At 41.4% G+C, this 17,979-nt stretch overlaps 1 protein-coding gene across 6 annotated transcripts in view; it reads left to right on the forward strand.

The window, feature by feature from the left end:
• The window catches only part of CRACD (capping protein inhibiting regulator of actin dynamics), a 255,057-nt gene that overhangs the window by 39,211 nt on the left and 197,867 nt on the right, over positions 1 to 17,979 (forward strand). The window contains exon 1 of one of the 6 annotated variants that reach the window (XM_078068683.1): positions 10,571 to 10,710. The exons of the other annotated variants lie outside the window; for them this stretch is intronic. The gene's annotated coding sequence lies outside the window, so the exon portion shown is untranslated. Of the gene's footprint in view, positions 1 to 10,570; positions 10,711 to 17,979 lie in introns of those variants that run through there. 6 annotated transcript variants of the gene reach the window in all.

Below are 17,979 nucleotides of genomic sequence, written 5' to 3' on the forward strand. Positions count from 1 at the left end.
TTTATGACGATGTTAATACTATTAGCATCAGCGTCAGCTCTGCTGGCTTCAGGACAGAATGAAGCCATGGGCACTGAGAAATGTCTGACGAGATGACTGGGGATGTGTTATGATTTATAAAGACAGACAAATTATCACTACCTGTTGTTCGTGAATGAAATTAAATGTCTGCCACAGAGGAGTTCTGTATGAATGGTCATTCAGGATAGAGAGCTACAACAGACAGTAGTCTAGTTTGTTAGTATGGAAAGTTTTATGTAGGAAGTATTACTGTTTGAGTTTTCCTTGGAAGTTTCAAGGTGAGTTTTGATGATTACATATAACTTGTAATGGTGAATGGATTACATATGAGACAACTGTCTTAAGTATTGAAAGAGAGACGTTTGGACTTGAATTACCGCTCATCCCACACAGCAGCTGGTGCCTACAGGTCGTCACGTAGCTGGGCAGTTTGGCTTTATGCAACAATATGGGGGGCTAGAGTGGAGTGCTGGTGCTTTCTTGGCCAAGAACAAGGCATACTTCCTGACATACCTTCTCTGTAAACACTCTTATCCAGGTGACAGAGATTAGAATAGATTTTAGGAGGCACCTTAAGAGGAAAAGATGAGGGACGCCTGGGTGGCTCAGTGGGTTAAGTGTCTGCCTTCAGCTCAGGTCATGATCCTAGGGTCCTGGGATCGAGCCCCAAGTTGGGCTCCCTGCTCAGTGGGGAGTCTGCTTCTCCCTCTGCCCTTCCCCCACTTGTGCTCTCTAGCTAATAAAATCTTTAACAACAACAAAAAAAGAGGAAAATGTGAGAGTGGAGAGGGAGAATCTGAAAGATATGTTGCCCATCACTAAATATTTCCCTCCCATTTGATATTACTTAACCAGGAGTTCTTTTTTTTTTTTTTAAGATTTTTATTTATTTGACAGAGAGAGACACAGTGAGAGAGGGAACACAAGCAGGGGGAGTGGGAGAGGGAGAAGCAGGCTTCCCGCCAAGCAGGGAGCCCGATGCGGGGCTCAATCCGAGGACCCTGGGATCATGACCTGAGCCGAAGGCAGACGTTTAACGACTGAGCCACCCAGGCGCCCCTCAACCAGGAATTCTTAAAGAAAAAATAGTAGTAGTATTGTTATTTTAAAGTTTATTTATGTGGCTCTCGTGAATACCCTGACAACTCCCTTTTTACCTCCAAGTGGGAGTCACTGCCCGTCTGTGTGTCGCTGACGGTCGCACCCCCTCGGAGTGTGCTGGTTGGGAGAGCTCCCTGGACCCAAAGCCGAGGAGACGAGTGTTGTGGAAGCTCTCCTGCTCATCAGCTGTGTGCCCTCAAGACAGTCTCTGCCTTGCTGGCACTGGAGTCCAACAGAGTGTTAACAGGGGTTGACAGCCCTTTTCTATAATAGACCAGAAAGTAAATATTTTAAGCTGCCCAGGCCACATATGGTCTCTCTTGAATACTCTACTTTGGTTTTACTTGTTTGTTATAACCTTTATAAAATATAAAAACCATTCTTAGCTCCTGAGCCATACAAAAGCAGGTTGTGGGCTGCATTTGGTTCCCTTGCCTTAGTTTGCTTGACCCCTGATCTATATACTAGAAAAGGAGGGGGGAGAAAAGCAAAAAGGAAGAATTTGAACTGGCAATTTTTAGATGTAGGACTGTGAGCAACAGCAGGCTAAAGAGTAGATTCTGGGGGCAAGGGTTTTCGTTTGCTTGTTTTTTGTTTTAAATAAGTATTTTCATGATATAATTTCTCTTGTAATTTCCTTGGTTTTAAATTTGATTCCATTCTTATCTCCTATTCTTCTTCGGCTCTCCAGACATATTATTACTTACCGTTCTGTAGTATTCCCCAAATTTCTTTTTGCATACAGATTGCTGGGAGAAGAAAACCGGTTAGAGGAATGGCTTTCTTTGCAGATGGAGATGTGACCTTTCGCTTACAGAAAGGGAAGTAGCCATTGTATTGCTCCTGGAGGCCTAAGCAAAGAAAAGAATATTAAACAGGCAGACCCCAGCATCTCTGAATTCTGGGAGGGTCCTGGGAATGGCTGGGGGAGGCAGGGAGTGAATGTTAAGAAATACTCCAGTTCTTCCTTTCTGATAATGTTGAATGTTATTGCTCCACTTAACCAACAGTCCAAAGCTCTGTTTAGAGTCTCCTTAGCCCATTTTGGAATGTGATGACATTTTGGTTTCCTGAAAGACAAGACCCCAAAGAGGGCGCTATGGACCACACACCCCAGACCCCGTCACTTGCTCTCCACCTCCTCCCCCACCAATACACCCATGTCCTGTGCCCCCCTCCTACGTTTCTCCTCTTCTCTGCCCCCTTACATGATTTCCACAGCAGTCAGGAGCTGTCCAGCCACCTCACTTTCCCAGCATGGCGCACTGAGTTTCTCCACTGTGGCTTTTGGCAGGTGCAGTTGGTGACTTGCATGTGGTCCAATTACTGACTTTGGCGTTTTGATTCCAGAACCACTTTGAACATTTTCCTTCTATCCTCAGGCAGGCACAGTGGACGAGAAAGCCTACACCAAGCTCTACTTTTTCACCTCTGTTTACTTCTCCACTGCAGTAATTTGGTAATGGCTCCCTCCACTCCACAAAAATGCTCTCTCTGTCTCTTTTTTCCTTTGGAAGGCTCACTAGTGATCTTGGCACTGATGCATGGAATGGACACTTTTTCAGCCCTTTCCTAACTGAACATCTTTGTTGCAGGGACGCTGTTGGCCATTGGCACATGTTGAAATGCTTTATTACCAGGTTTCTTGGCTCCTTTTCATGCTTCTCGCTGCTCCTGCTCTTGCAGCAGTGCCCCTGTTTTACTCCCCACCCCTCTGTGATGTTGTGGTTTCCTGGGGTTCTTTCTAAAACCCTCTTCTCCTACGTGCTCCCTTGAGATCGTTTCGTTTATTTTTGAGGTGTTAACTGTCAGCTCCATGCTTGCAGCTGTCAAATGTGCATTCCATCCCTACCTTTTCCCATAACTTTACCCTTCTTTATCCAGATGCTTGGCAGACATAACGTCAAACTTACCCCAGTCCCTTCTCTTAAAACCTGAAGCTCCTCTTTTATTCCCCATCTTAGTTACCCAAGTCACTCAGCCAGAAAGTGTGAACATCTTCCTAGACCTACATGTTTCTCTTTTTTTAAAGAGCTTTCTAAAAAAATTTTTATTTATTATTTTTTTTAAGCTTTATTTATTAGCGTGAGAGCACGTGTGTATGCACAGGGGGAGGGGCAGAGGGGGAGGGAGAGAGAGAGAGAAAATCTCCAGCAGACTCCCTGCTGGGCGTGGAGCCCTATATGGGCTTGATCCCAGGACCCTGAGATCATGACCTGAGCCGAAATCAAGAGTCGGCCACTTAAACGACTGAGTCACCCAGGCGCCTCTACATGTTTCTCTTTTGTTCGCTTCTTTCCCCACCTAATCATTTGGCAAATTCTGCTGATTTTATCTCTTAACTGCTTCTCCTCTGCATCCCTCCTCTCTACTACCACATTACTAATTCAGGCTCTCATCACTCCTTTCCACATTTTATCCAGTTTTGTTTTTCTTAAATCCATCCTTCCGTGGGTAGCCATATCTGATATTCAAGCCTGTTGCCATGTCACACTCCTTCAGATTCTTCAGTGGCTAACAGAATAAAACCCAGACTCCTTATCATGCCTACCAGACTCTCTCTGATCTGGCTCCTCCACCTCTCCAGACCCATTTCCTTATAGTCTTTGTCCACTTTACCTTCTAGTCATGCCACATTCTTGGAGTTCCTGGAGCAGTACATTCACTTTCTTGTTTCCATGTCTTTTCTTGTGCTGCTCCTTTGTCCTGGCTCCTTCTATGTGTCCTTCAGCACTCAGCTGAGATTCGTGCCCACACGTTAGGTATCCCTTTCTCTTACCACATTTATTGAAGTTACTTGTTGATATCTAGGTCTCGGTGGACTGGCACTCCTCCAAGACAAAGGAATCCTGTTTGTCCCTCCTTGAATCCCAAAGCCTTCCTCTCATTTAGCTCTATGACAGCCCTGTGCAGTTGACATTATTATATGTGTTCTATGGGGGACGAAACTAAAGAGCAAAAGAAGCTAACTAAATATCTTCCTCTGTATCACGTAGCTGACGTAGCAGGAGCTCAGGGGTTCTGTCAGTATTTACACGGACTAGTTACACATTCAGAATGAAACAATAACTTGCAGTGATGGTAAGTTAAAGAAATACTGACATTATCTTGTGATTTTTGGGACAATGGAAAGAACAGTAATTTAGTGTCAAAGACCTAGGTTAAAATATTGTTTTAGCCATTTCTAGCCAAACTGATTGATGCCACGTTACCTCCTCTGAGCTTTGCCTCATCTTCAACGTGGGCATGGTAATAGTTGGACAAGTCCTGTGTGTGCAAGTGCTTTGTAAGGGCTGTACACATGTATGCAAATACGACTTCTTACTTAGCTTTTCACTGGAGTTTACAAATACAGATAACGCCTCAGAGAACAGATTCTGGCCAAGTTACTTTTGTTTTCTCATGGTATTGTACCTCAGCCTCTGCACTTACAAATTAGAGATATTTTCCTTTAGTTTTGAGGAGCAAATGAATTCATGTCTAGGATCACCAGGAGAGTGCAGCTTTTAGAATGCCCTGTACAAGTTTGGGAGTACAAACGTGCATGCCTTGGAAAGCTCCTGCCTTAACTTGAAGTCGGATGTCCTGTGCCAGATAAATTGGGTCAGTCTGTAAGCGAAAGCTTGTGTTGCTCCAGCCACAGAGCTTCTTATCCTGCCTTTTGTGCACAGTAAACATGATGCTTCCCTCTCCCTCTCTGCTCTGTTGCTGCTTTTGTTACCGGAGGGTTCACTTTGCGGATTTTTTTTTCCTGAACCCTATCACTTTTCTTGATAGAATGTCTGCTGAGGTTGCCACCTATGGGCATCATTTCCTGTAGGGAACCTAGCTGGTGTGCGTATAAGAGTCATTCAGACAAAGTCGTTTTGGTGAGGGTATTACAGGATTTTATGGTCTGCAACGCTGGATTCCCAATTGAATTGCTCCAAGTGCCTACCTGTAAAGGAGAAGGTTTTATTTCATGGGCTGATAGAATTTTAAGTTATCACTAATTTGTATAAAAAGCTCTTAATGAGAAGTTTTACATTTACAGTATGTCTTCACCTGAAAATTTCATTTTAAAATAGTCTCATTTGGGGCACCCGGTGGCTCAGTGGGTGAAGCGTCTGCCTTCAGCTCAGGTCCTGATCCCAGGGTCCTGGGATCCAGCCCCATGGAGGGAGTCTGCTTCTCCCTCTCTTTCTGCCCCTCTCCCCCACTCATGCTCATGCACTCGCTCGCTCTCAAATAAATAAATAAAATCTTTAAAAATAAATAAAAATAGTTTCATTTATTTAACAGAAGTATTTGGAACAGCACCTATGTGCCAGAAACTCCTCTGGTGAGGGGATTGAGTAGAGACACATATTCTGCCTTCCTTGAGTTTATGACTTAGTCTGGAAGGTGTACTTTAAATGGGTATAGTCACATGTGATGCCTATAGTGACAGGGGAAATGCAGGGCTCAGGGAAGCTGTAATGGACTGTAGCGGGGTCATCTGCCTGGCACCCCTTTTCTAGGATCACCACTTACACCCAGTCATCTACCCACTTATTGTTAAGGCAGACCCGTTGATGAGGTCACGCTTGATTGGTTCAAAGGTCAGGCCAATAACTTCTCCTCTGGGAATTTTTGAAATGTAACAGAGGCAGGAAAGCCAAAGAATTTCTGGATGTCTAAACAGTAATGTGAAAGCATGGGAGCTCTTAGGGTCACCCTCAGGCCTGGAGGAGGGGAAGAAGCCCCAGTAAGAGAATGGGAGGAAACGAATCTGAAACTCAGAGGTGTGGAAACCAGTGACAGATAGGAAGTTCTGGCAGCATTTGGGTTTCTGGTTAGAGTTCTTTGTGAGATCCAACCTGGGTACCCAGAATTTTTACAATAAGTTTCCCTTTTTTTGCTTAAGGTAGTTTGGGTTGAATTTCTGTTGTATGACACCAGAGCAGTTTTGTATGAAACAGACGTGTATGGCATGGGAACCTAACCCAAACTAAGGAATCAGGGAAAGCCACTGGCAGCATATGTTTACACAGTGTTTTATTTTTGGTTAGATTCCCTGGGTTGCCCACAAATGATTGTTTAACCCCTAGTGTAGCTAGAATTGGTTTTTGTTTCTCCTTATAATGGATGGATTCATTCATTCATATTGAAGGCCTACTACGTTCTAGGGGTTATACTAGGCATTGGGGAAGTAAAAATATTTACACTGGGCCTCTGAGGAGCATTTGCTCTCTACTAAACCTCTTACTGATGTCGTCATATGCTCTTGTATCATATGCTGCGTATGTCATATGCAGACATGGACTAGTCTGTGGAACTAACTTCTATATGACATTATGTCCATGGTAAATGCATTTCCTAGTTAGTGGGGAGCATTCGTGCCCTTTGGCTATTGCGGTTCGTTAATCCATGAATATTTTTTGAATACCTTCTGTGTGTCAGGTACTGTTCCAAGCTCTGGAAACAGTGATGAAGAAAAGGCTCTGCTGTCACGGAGCTTAAATTTTAGTTGGGGGGGATGGGCACTAAACAGTGAACAAATAAATGAACAGAAAATTTACTCAATGGCATATGCCATGAAGAAAAATAAAACAAGGGCCCCTGGGTGGTGCAGCCGGCTAAGCGTCTGACTCTTGGTTTCAGCTCAGGTTGTGATCTCAGGGTCGTGAGATCAAGCCCTGAGTCAGGCTTTGCTCCCAGCACAGACTCAGAGAGTCTGCTTCAGATTCTCTCTCTCCCTCTGCCCCTCCCACTTGTGCTCTCTCTCTAAAATAAACAAGCCTTTAAAAAGAAACAGAAAAGAGGATGCCGTGGACGAGGGTGACTGAGAAGGGGCAGTGGAGAGTGACTTTGTGGTCAGAAAAGACGTCACTATAGGGAGCTTTTCGGGTGAGATGCACCTGACTCAGGGAAAGCAGGAAATAGGGTGCTTCCAGAAAGGTGCCTCTCCATCCCACCAGCTGTGAGATGGGGAGGACTGGTTAGTCTTGGGCCCTGAGGAGCAGTCTCTTTGGTACAGGCCTGGACTGGCTAGGGGCTACACATGGCAGCTGAGCACTGAGTGTGACTCGTCCAGATGAAAATGTTCAGTGAGGGTAAAATGGACACTGGATTCTGAAGCCTTAGCATGAAAAAAAATGTATTCTTTTAATATTAATATCGATTACACAATGAATTGATAATATCTTGACATAATTCTTATATAAAATATATGATTAAATTTCACTTGTTTACTTTTACTTTTTTAATGTGACTGCTAGAAAAATTCAAAATTACGTCTGTGACTCATGTTGTTTTTCTGTTGGACAGCACTGGTATAGATGAATTAGCCAGTGCTTTGGACTTAGACTGATGGGGGTTTGAGTACTTACTAGGGTTTTGTAATAGTTTTCTGTATTTGTGTATCTTACTGTGGACAGTTTACTTGATTCTCCGCAGTCGGTTTTCATCTCTTCAGTGGAGCTAATCATACTGTCTTGTAGAGTTGTTTTGAGGATTAAATTGGATTTGGTAGAGGGCCTCCTGTGTGCCAGGCCTGGGAAATCATGCTGGCCGCTAATTTAGAAATGTTCGTTCCTTCCCCCAGTCTGTGATGTGATGTAAGTTAGTCATGTCTGCCTGTGGGTACTTGAATATATTTGGAACTAAGGAGTGTTGAGAATTGCTGTGCAGGTTTATGACACTATATTAATTTGCATTTTTGCCTTATAATTATTCTCATCTTACAAATAAAAAGATTATATGATAGCTAGGTAGGCCTTGTAGAGTTCCGTAGGCACGTAGAACCTGGCCTCATGTTTCCTGCCTCCCGGCTAACTATCCTTCCTTTAAATGACTGTGTTTTTCTCCACAAGGTAGGTGAGTTCTTCCATTAGAAGCCCTGACTAGGAATTCTGGTGCCAGAGTCCATGCCAAAGTGATGCCTTGTCTTCTGAATGTTTTTGATACTCTTGTTATACAGAAGTGACAATACCAGAATCTTGAAGACCTTGTTTATGCTTCAAGAGATTAGGTAACCAGAAGCCCTTCTGGCCCAAGGCCATGTGCGATAGTGATTGGTTGGAAGAAAATGCTGATGCCTTTTTTTGTGGCAGAAACACAAAGGCTTTTCCTTCCCAGGTGGTCTCTGTCTCTCAATAATGTATGCACTTTGGCTGGCAGGCCCTGGGCTTCAGGTTTGGGACACTGGCAATTAAGATGATTTGGTTCCAATAAAGAAACTTTAAAATTGTATCATTTGGAAGACTGAATTTGGCTCCTTGGTAAGATCAGAAGTCAGTTGCATAGCATGGAAAGGTTTGCTTAAATTTTAGTTCAAGTATTATTTATTGAGCCCAATATTAGAAAAATGGTTAGCTATCTTTTTTTTTTTTTTTAAGATTTATTTATTTATTTGAGAGAGAGAGCGCGCGCACGCAAGCACCGGGTAGGGAAGGAGCAGAGGGAGAGAGAGAGAGAAAATCTCAAGCAGACTCCCTGCTGAGCATGGAGACCCGCATGGGGCTTCATTTCACAACGCTGAGATCATGACCTGAGCCGAAATCAAGAGTTGGTTGCTTAACTGACTGAGCCACCCAGGCGCCCCAGTGGTTTGCTATCTTATTAAATATGTAAGGGATTTGAAAATTGTATTTGGAAGACAACTATTTTAAATGCAGTGAAAACTGTGCTGGTTTAGAGATATATGTTTTCTTCCAATGATTACTTGCTTCTTTTGAATCCTTGTGTCTCAAGTTGCTTACACCATCTTCCCCAACGGGTCATAATAATGTTTGCAACTCCACTCCATTGGCTACTGCAGTCTTTTGGTTGGAAATGTAGGCATAGGAAAATATAGAAGAAATTTATATAATGATCTATGTATGTATATTCACTTATATGTCTTCCAGAAGTCCATATACATTTAACAGAATTATCTGAAATCTTAAAAATTACATTTCTTGTAATAAAAGCAAAGAAATGTAATTTATTTTGTGTACCAATTTATATATCCACCAGTAAAGGAAGAGGTACAATTTATCTACATCATTACCACCACTCATTATTGACAGCTTGATTGTTGCCCATTTCATGAGTATAAAATTATATTTCTTAGGATTATTGACCTGTTGAATCTCCCCCTTTGTGAATTGCCCCATCATCAGTGCTGTTCATTTTCCAATTATTGTGTTTGGGTTTTGTTTTTTTCTTTTCAATTTCAAGGAAGTCTTTATATATTGTGGATCTTCTCTCTATTAGTTCTTTGTCTTTTAGCTTTGTTCATACTGTCTTCAGCCAGGAAGAAGTAAGGAAACTTAACAGTTTCATCCTTTGTGATTGGTACTTTCTGTTTCTTTTTTAAAAAATGGCATAAAGCTATATGTGCATTGAGAATGATATTTTAAACAAGATGTTAAAATGTATAAAATAAAAATAATCTAACTTATAAGGGATACTTTGATGTCTGCATGGAGAATAATAGTGAGGGGGCAGAGACCAGGTAGGAGGCTCTTGCTTATACAGTTGAAATATAATGGTGTTATGGAGTAGTGAGAAGTAGCCAGATTTTAGATATGTTTTTATATATTTCATATATTTCAAAGGTAGAACCAACAAAATTTGGTGATGGATTGGATGTGGAAGGTGAGAGAAAGAGAAGAGTCAAGGATGATGCTCCAGTTTTCTGTCTGAGCTATTGGAAAGTTGGAGTTGCTATTTATTGAGATGGGGAAGATTGTGGAAGGAGCCAAGTTTGGACAGGAAGGTCAAAGGTTCATCTTTGGACATATTACGTTTGAAATGTCTATTAGATATTCAAGTAGAGTTGGTAGAAGATGTAGAGAAATATGTGAGGCTGGGGTTCAGGGGAGAGAGCCAAGTTGGAAATATACATTCAGGAAGTATCAGCATATAGTTGGTATTTAAAGCTATGAGACTGGATGAAGTTACCCAGGGAATGAGTATAAATTATGAGAGGAAGAGACTCAAGGACTGAACCCTGGACTACTCCAATGTTTAGAGGCTTGGGATATGAGGACTCAGCAGAGACTGAGAAAGTCTCCAGTGAGGTAGTGATGATGCAGTTCTGGAGCCAAGAGAAGATAGTGTTTCAAGAAAGGAAGGAGCAATCCACTGCATGTGATGCTGCTGACAGGAAAAGGATGATGAGGACTGAGAGTTGACCATTGGATTTAGCCATATGAATGTCATTGGTGACACAGATAAGAGCAGTTCAGTGGAATGGTGGTGGAGACAGACTTATTGGAATGGGTTTAAGGGATAGTAGAAGGAGTTGAATTGGAGACAGCAAATAGAGATAGCTTTTTGAGTTTTGCTGTAATGTAGAGCAGAGAAATGGGACAGAAGCTATAAATGGAAACAAGAGAGTTTTTTTTAAGATGGGAAATATAACATGCTCATATGTTCCAACATATGCCAATGGAGGCTTGAGTGAGAAAATTAATGATGTAGGAAAAGCGGGAAGAATTGCTGGAGCTTTCCTCTTGAGTGGCCAAGAGTGGATGAAGTCTCATGTACAAAGTGGAGTGGTTGGCCCACGGAAAATGGAAACATCATTCACAGTAGTAGGAGGGAAGAAAGAATACCATACATGGGCCCAGCTACAGAGAGGTAAGTGGATGCAGTGGTGAGAGCTTGTGGAAGTTCTCGTCTGATTGTCTATTCCATCGGTCAAGGTCGGGGGGTGGGGTTCAGGGGAGGCCCTGTTGGAGGTTTGAGGAAAGAGAGTAAGGTAGGGAATAGAGGTCTAGGAGAGTGGAAGAATGGGTAGTATGGTAGTATATTAGGATTGTCTGACTCCGCCAGGGACTCTGTTGCTTGAGTTCTGTGGTCATGAATTGAAAAGGTAACCCATCTAGTTGAGTGTGTTTTTCTGGCCATATTCAGAAACACTGGTACAGTTGTGGGAGAGGTAAGGATTGGGTTTAGCTAGTTTAGTACTTTGACAGGTGAATAGGATGAAATGAGAAGTGGGGTTAGGGAGGTGAAAGTATATACAAGGAAGTGATGATTACAATGGGTCATGGATCTAAGCTGGCTAAGAAGAAATTAGAAGACAAGAAAGTAGTGAATGATGGTAAAAAAGGTATGGGATCAATGGCTTGCAGGAACGGGGTGGTGTGGGGGTCAAGGAATTGTTAGAGATATTTGAAGGGAGAAAAGGAAGTGATAGAGAATTGGATTGAAGGGTTGCTGTTGTTGATAATTTTAGGGAAGTGGCATTTTCATTTCTCATCTGATTTTTAGTTGGCAATTATTTTAAGGAATGATCTTTGACCTATTCTTCCCTCAGTTGTTAATATTCTATACATCAACACTTAAATTTCTCTAAAGGAACCTAAAAGAAAATTGTATGTTTGTTTAGTTTTCAAACCATGAACGTTTTGCTGGGCTTTGCTGGTCCTTTAAAATATTTTTTTTCTTTAGGTTTTATTTATTTATTTATTTGAGAGAGAGTGCATGTGCGCGTGCGCACACACACATGTGCACACGTTGAGTTGGGGGAAGGGCAAAGGCAGAGAATCTCAGGCAGATTGTGTGCTGAGCATGGAGCCTGATGCAGGGCTTGATCTCATGACCCTGAGATCATGACCTGGGCCGAAACCAAGAGTTGGATTCTTAATGACTGAGCCACCCAGGTGCCCCAAAATATTTTTTTAAATGGTCTTTAGCAAGTCTAGTGAACTTCCAGTTTAAAGTTCTGGTACTTTAAGCTGTCTTTGCACATTGACTTGATGAATGTTTTATTGCAGCACACATAGAGTCCCTTAGTAAAGTTACTTTGAAATTGAAGTATAATTAGCTGGTACCTATGTGAAAAAAATGTGAGAACCATGAAGGACATAAGGTTTTCTGGTGGAGCAGCATGATAGATTCTGCTATGGACAGGTTGTAAAATCTGCCTTGATTTTTCATATTTTCATAGATGAAATTTTGAAAAATTTTTGAAGTTTTTAATTTTTATATATGATGACATAAGTGTAATGTTAACTCTTTACATATGCGTATACTTATATTATTTTGATAAAAATGGAAGTAACTATTATTATGGTCTTGGGAAATTCTATGAAGTGTGATCAACTTCAAAAAAGAATATTAATTACTGAGGCTTATTCTGACCTACTCTTTAAGAATAATTTTAATTATCACAGCTTTAGAGCACTGTTGCTTCATTTTTAATAACTGATACAATTAACACTTCTTCTACTTAATAATAACAAGAACTGAAGGTGTCAGCAGGATAATTCCCAGAAGTCAAGAGCTAGCTTCCCAGGAGACCTTCATATTGACACTTGATGCCATCACCAATACCTATTCTTTACTGAGGTAAACAACATGAACTCTCTGCTGAATTTCTGCTCTGTTAATTACATTAAAAGCAGCATTTTCTTTTTAAAGATTTTTTTTACTTATGTGAGAGAGAGAGCATGAGAGGAGGAGCAGAGGGAGAGAGACAAGCAGTTGACTCCATGCTGAGCAGGGAGCCTGATGTGCGGCTCCATCCCAGGACCCTGAGATCACGACCTGAGCCAAAACCAAGAGTCAGTTGCTTAACTGACTGAGCCACCCAGGCGCCCCTGAAAAGAGCATTTGTGTTGATTTGGTGAGCATTGATTGAGGAGCAGGTGGCTGTTTACTTCCACTTGATGGTATATGTAATTGTGGACCTCTGTCTGAATTACCAGTCTGTTTTGAGAACTTGGATCTTCATCTTTCAAGAGTATTGAAGGTACCTTTAGAGTCACCCAGAAGACTTGGGGTAGGCTGGGCTTGTTTCCATCGGCTAGTGACTGCCTTATTCAAGTACCACATTTTTTAGGGCCAGGGTCTGACATTAGTATTTGATATTCTGTGTTTCCTCTTTCTCCTTTATTTTCTTGAATGAATTTGGACCTATAAATACCTGTTCTTTGAAACATGCTTTAATGCTGTATCCACCTGCAAAGCTTTGGTATGACTTTGGTCAAAACCACATTTTACCCAAGTTAAAAATAAGACGTGTCTGTGGCTTAAGAACAGTGTCCTTCAGCTGCCCACATTGGGCATTTTAGGTTTTGGCATATTAACTGTTCCCAAATGGCCAATTTCCATGATCCTCAGTGTCCTTTGATGGTTTTGCCCTAATGAGACCTGGCTCTCTTTCCTGTGACTTACAGGCTCAAGAAAGGAGGCTCTGTGTGGGTTAGCAAACATTGAGACTTTTGCAGGCCAAGCCAACAGAGTTCAATTTGTCACTCACTGGGCTAAATTAAGTGAGCAGCATGTTGGAAGCGGGACAGACTGGCCAACTGTGCATCATCAGTGCCATATGTGCTGCTATAGACTATGGAATGGTGATGTCTGTTGATTAGCGGAGCCTATTGAAGTAAATGCTGGGGAAATCATATGTATACCATTTTTGGCACCAGATGTTAGTCCATGGAAACCAGTTGTGTGGTGTTTTTCCAATCAGATTATTTCTAAACAATGATTTTTTGTTAGAAGACATAATTATTTATTTTTAATGTCAGAAAGAATTAACCTTGCTTGAATAGCATACCTCGATAAATGTAATAATTGATTTACCCAATTTTAAGCAGCCCTAGATACAAATTGTCCATAGGTTAATTATGAAAAAGTGTGACATTTTGAAGCAAACAGTTATAGAATTAGAGTGGTTAACAAATTTAAATTAGTTTAAGTTAGTAATTTTGTTATCTCTTCCCACAAACCTGTCAGTATGAAGATTTAAGGCTTTCCTATTATTATGGGTTCAGTTGTTCCCCAGCAAAGTTCATATGTTGAAATCCTATCCTGGTATCTCAGAATGTGACTATTTGGAGATAAGATCTTTACAGAGATAATTAAGTTAAAATGAGGATTTTTTGGTGGGCCCTAATCCAACGTGACTGGTATCCTTGTAAGAAGAGGAAAGCTGGACACATACACAGGTGAAAGACAATGTGAGGACACAGGGAAAAGATAAGCCACGGAGAGGGGCTTTCAGAAGAAACCGGCCCTGACACCTTGATCTTGGACTTCTAGCCTCCACACCTGTGAGAAAATATCAAGTTCTGTTGTTTAAGCCACCCAGTCTGGCAGTACTCTGTCATAGCAGCACTTGCAAACTAATAACGTGTGTCACATGTGAGCCAGAGAACAAAAACATAAGATTTTATAGGTAAATAAATAAATGCAAATTTTCAAACTTAATTTGGATTACAAATGATCCGAGTGGGGAAAACCCATCGCATGGGCCCTCTGTTGCCCAGTGCCAGAGCCCCTGCTGAGGTGGCAAGTGGGAGCACAGTAGAAAACCCTGAGGTTTCAGATCTGGTGAGGAAGGACCTTAGACATCATTTCTTGCAACCTCCCTAGTTACAAAGGAGGAAACTAACACCTGGAACACTAGCAGGTTCATGCAGGAGCACATGGTTACTTATTGACACATCCATGGCGGGAACGCGGCTCTCTTACTTTCTGGTTCCCCCTTTCTCCTCAAGGCTGTACCTGTATGTCATGAAGTTCTGCTGTTTTGGCAACTTGATTTGAGAAGCAATCTGTTTTTCTTCTATTCCTTCTGTCCTTTTTTTTGTTGTTGTTAAGAATATTTTCCACGTCAAAAAGGTATAAAGAATAGCATTAATTATTTAATTAAATAATTACCTGTGCATCCAGCACTCACTTTAAGTTATTAAAACATTACACATTGATTCAAAGCCCCTTCCCTGGTCATATTTCCCTCCCTATCCTCTAGAGGTGACTACTGTCTTGAATTTGTCATTTAGTTTTTCTGTGTATATCTCTGTACTCTTATTAAAAATGAGGGTATTGGGCGCCTGGGGGGCTCAGATGGTTAAGTGTCTGCCTTCAGCTCAGATCATGATCCCGGAGTCCTGGAATCGAGTCCTGCATCGGGCTCCCTGATCAGCGGGGAGCCTGCTTCTCCCTCTGCCTCTTTCTCTCTAATGAATAAATAAATAATAAAAAAAAAAATGAGGGTATTACTAAACAGTATATAGTATCATTGTGCAAAAATTAAACATCATATACAAGGTATATGAAATATATCCTTCTCAATTTGTTTTTATTCTACTCAGTCTTGTTTATGAGAGTCAGCCTTGTTGCTGTATATATCGCTCCATTTCACTCATTTCCACTGCTATGTAGTTTTCCATTTTATAAACATACTATATTTCTGTATTCTTTTGCTGATATTTAGGCTGTTTTTATAGTTTGTTCAGGAATGATGCTGCTATGAATATTCTTAAATATATTTCCTGTGCGTATGTGTGAAAGTTTATTTAGGGTATGCCTCTGTGGGTGGATTTGCGAAGTCATAGGTTGTGTACATTTTCAGTCTTTCCAGATGCTGCCAAATCGTTCTGCAAAGTGGTTGCACCAGTTTCCATTCCTAGTTAATAGTATGGGTTCCTGTTGCCCCACAGCCTTGCCAGCCATGATTTTGTGCCAGTCTAATGCATTTTAATTTCTGTCATTATGAATGAATATCAGCATCTCTTTCATGTTTATTGGCCACTTGGGTTTTTTAAAGTGTATTTTTTTTTCCTTTTTCTAATCAGAGTCCTAGAGACAGAATGGACTGAGTGGTCCTAGTGTCCATCTCCTCGTTTTACAAATGAGGAAACGGGCTAGAGAAATGTAGTGACTAATTTAAGGTGCCCAAACAGACAAAAACTCAGGGGCCATGCCTCCCAGTCATCTGTTCTGTTTTACCGAATAGTCAATTCATGCGTTTGGGTGAATTCCCTTTTTGGTATTGTTAAGAACAGGGTCTAGGGCTAAACTGATTGATCAGAAGAGTTTAATTAGTGAGTGTGTGGATGACATATGTGACATTGTTTTATCTGAACTTTCTGAAAACCCACACCATTATCTCCTTGTTTAAAACCCTTCTGGGTTTCTCATTGCTCCTTGGAAAGTCAAAACTGCTTAGCTCTCTCTACTGCATTGGGCCCCTCCTGCCTCTTTAGGCTCTTCTCGATCCCTCCTTGTCTGCCTTCCAGCCACACTGGCTTTCTTTTGGCTTCACACTTGCCATGCTCCCTTCCTCTCTCTGTCTGCAACTCTCTCTCCCTCCCTCCCTCTGGCTCATTCTTGTGCCTTTCTCGGGGCAGCCTTCCTGAGCACTCCTCCTAGCCCTCATCCCTACTCTCTCCTCACGAGGCCTCATACCTTTCATAGCACTCATCACAGTTGCAGGTTTACATTTAAGTGTACAGTTATTTATTTATTTTAAGATTTTTATTTATTTATTTTTGAGAGAGCGCGTGCATGCACGCACACGAGTAGGGGTGGGGGCAGAGGGAGAAGCAGCATCCCTACTGAGCAGGGAGCCTGATGTGGGACTCGATCCCAGGACCCCTGGGATCATGACCTGAGCTGAAGGCAGACGCTTAATCGACTGAGCTACCCAGGCGTCCTGGTATTGAAGATTTATATTCATGACTCAAAGTATATGGCAAGGGAGAGGTAGAAGGAGAGAAAAAGGAAAAAGGAGAATTAGACATTGGAAGGAGGAATGCTAGATCAGTAACTGCCTGATCAGGGAGCCTGCAGAATGGGCCATTTGAACTTTCTGGGCATTCCCAATACAGCTAGCTGGCTGAGTGAACTCCAAGTCTAAGAGAATCTGGACAGTGATGGACCACTTATTAACTTAGAGGGGAAAACTTCTGAATAGATCTTAGCTAGACCTTTCCTTCTAAGATTCTGGTTTGAAGAACTCAAAATGAGGGTACACTATAAGAATAAAAAGCAGTTTTGCTCCCTCCTTCAAATTATTACTTTTATTTGTACAAGACAAATATGGGTCTGTATATGACTAATCATTTTGTTACCTTAATCCTTAAAGGATAATAGAACTCCTAGCATAGTCCGGTGAGAGTCTGTGTCCAAGTAGAAATTTTGCTTTTATTATTAGATTTTTCTTATGTCTTTTGTACATCTCGGCATTGCCTCAGTAGAAGAAAAGAGGAGACATCTTTACCTTTTCATGAGTATGTCCATAATTCTTAAAACATTACGTTGCCATAATTACTCAAAGTTCTTCTTTTTTTTTAAAGATTTATTTATTTTAGAGAGAGAGCACAAGCAGTGGGGAGGGAGGGGCAGAGGGAGAGAGAGAATCCTAAGCAGACGCCCCGCTGAGCATGGAGCCCAACATGGGGCTCCATCTCACGACTCCAAGATCATGACCTGAGCTAAAATCAAGAGTTGGATGCTTAACTGACTGAGCCACCCAGGCGCCTCACTTCAATGTTGTTCTTAATTCACTGTCAAAAGAAATAAGTTATTTCTGGATTGTTCACTTAGCAGTAGGTAGCAAGCATATGTTTTCAGGATGGATGATAACAGACTGTCACATTTTCTGTTTAGTTTTGGTATCTCTTTCTTAGCCAGGGAGTTAAGAACTTCCTTTGTAAGTCTTCACTTCACTTCCTTCACTTCCTTTGTAAGTCTTCACTTCCTTTCCAACCTGTAATACCTTTGTTTTCTGTCCAAATTTATTGAGCCTAGAGATTAGCTAGAATATGATTCTAAATGTGGAATATCTATGATGTTTGTTGGGTATTTATTATAGCTAATCTTACTCCCAGCTTGGTCTTTAATAATTGGATCTCATTTGGGTTGTACAAGAACATGAGAATATTTAATGAGCACTACTGAGCTGTGATGGTTGTCCTGGTGGAAAAGCACTAATATATATTTACTAGCAAAGCACATGGGAACTCAGGGTTCTCAGTGGAACATGCTCCATGACCTCTATGTTTTCACTAAAGCAAAGAACAACTATGATGTTGCAAGAATGCCAAGTAGGAACATTGAAGCTAATAAACAAAACTACCTATGCCCAAAAAAGTATAATGTCTTTTGCTA

This window comes from Halichoerus grypus, chromosome 3 (genome assembly GCF_964656455.1).
Source record: "Halichoerus grypus chromosome 3, mHalGry1.hap1.1, whole genome shotgun sequence".
Taxonomy (NCBI): domain Eukaryota; kingdom Metazoa; phylum Chordata; class Mammalia; order Carnivora; family Phocidae; genus Halichoerus; species Halichoerus grypus.